We start from the raw sequence: 1987 nt of genomic DNA on the forward strand, positions 1-1987 counted from the left end.
TGCATAAACAACACCAGAAATAAATTACTGGAACACTATGATATCGTACGTTTTGTTCCAGACAACCGAAACAACAAATTTGAATATTTTCAAATGATCTCAGCTAGGATTGTCCCGTTATGAACAAGACACTTTAAGGATTTTATTTCTTTTCTTTTCATTTTATTTCATTTTTTAGTCCTCTCCAATCAACTGTGGTTTTGGGAAGATAACACTTGTTCGCTGCGTTGGTGATGGAAGTGAACAGTTAACCTCATGACATTGTGTAGTCTGCCATGGTGGTTGTAATGACGTGCAGCATTTATGGTATGGGTCAGTTGCAATAATGCGCTGATTTGCTGGAAGAATGGGAGCCGGTACTTATTATTCGTGTAAATGCAGTAGTTTATAGGCTACTTGTCGTTTTGGCCTGTGGAAGTAGGGTGGGGCAAGAGGAGGGGGGGGAATGGGGTGAGGGGTGGGATGGGGGACACAGAGGCTAATCCAGGGCCTTTCCGGGACGTTGTTGGGTCAGGGTTAGGGGCCCGGAGAGGTTATCTTTTAAAGACAGGATTATGTCTGGGAATGGCTATGATAATGCGGTCCGGTGTTAATTGATTTGATTTGGTATTCTTAAAGAAGATTCGTCATCAGTTTTCGGCTGTTCCCTACTCTATGCTCTTTGACTGTTCGTTTGTTATTAGTTTTAGTGTTAGTGTTAGTGTTAGTGTTAGTGTGAATGTGTGTGTGTGTGTGTGTGTGTGTGTGTGTGTGTGTGTGTGTGTGTGTGTTTGTGTGTGTGTGCCCGGTGTGTGTGTGTGTGCGTGCGTGCGAGTGTGCGTGCTTGCGTGCGTGCATGTGTTCGTGTGTGTGTGTGTGTGTGTGTGTTTGTGCGCCGTGTATGCGTATATGCGTGTCACGGTCTGTCTGTCTGTTCGTCTGTCTGTCTGTCTCTCTTTCTCTCTCTCTCTCACTCTCTCTCTCTCTCTCTCTCTCTCGCTCTCTCTCCAACTCCGCCCTTTTTACAACCGCCGCCCTCGGTCTCTCCATCTTTTTTGGCCGGACACACCTGACCATTTCTTACTGCCCCAGAAATGCCACATTTGTGCGACCAGCTGATCACGGATGAAGCAGACACTGACTCTGTGACCTTTTCGCTACTCGTTCAGATAACACGCTGTGAGCGGGCGAAGCTTTCATTTTTCAAACAGAGGATCCTAAGAGCTGAGTTTTACCTTTTAGTTTCCAATAAATAAATAAATAGACAAAAAATAGATCACAAGCAGGAAGTGATCTCAGCATTTAAGTCAGTGAAGCTCAAGTGAAAAATAAAGATGGGAAAATCGTCCACACATCCACGTGCGCACGCAGCGAGCGCACATACGGGACAGCCAGACCGCAACTGATTTGAAGTGACGGACGGATGGACAGACAGATAAACAGACATTATGATACACACACACGCACATCCCTACATACAAACACACACTTGCACTCTGAAGTTATAAGCACGCACCACTCTCTCCCTCCTGGCGATCCCCCCTCCCCCCTCGCTGTCTATTTTACAACATAATAGACTCAGCAAGAGGAATATACACACAAACAGAGAAAGGGAAACTGATAAGAATGGAACCAGTTTGAGTGCAGGAACTCCGTTTCTTCAAATTAGTTCGTTGGCTGCTCTCATCATTCCCACCCCGGCTCAGCTCCTCCCCCCCCCCCCCCCTCCTCGTACACACACGCTCGCCCGGTCCCAGTTCCGAAATCGTCCCGATGGTCACGGATGTTTTCAAGAAGGGTAGAAACAACTACAACACTTACCTGCTTACACACAAAATTAAAAACTAAAAGCACATTTTTTTTAGTATAATCCACCTAGGTATTTGCCTTTTGCTGTCTTGTTTTGTTTTTGGTTTTTTTCGTTGTGCGTTTTTTCTTCATATTTTCTTCTTAACTATTTTGCAATGGCAAATCCAAACATAACCACACTCGTGCACACATTTTCATA

The sequence above is a fragment of the Littorina saxatilis genome, unplaced genomic scaffold (assembly GCF_037325665.1).
Source record: "Littorina saxatilis isolate snail1 unplaced genomic scaffold, US_GU_Lsax_2.0 scaffold_402, whole genome shotgun sequence".
In the NCBI taxonomy this organism is placed as follows: domain Eukaryota; kingdom Metazoa; phylum Mollusca; class Gastropoda; order Littorinimorpha; family Littorinidae; genus Littorina; species Littorina saxatilis.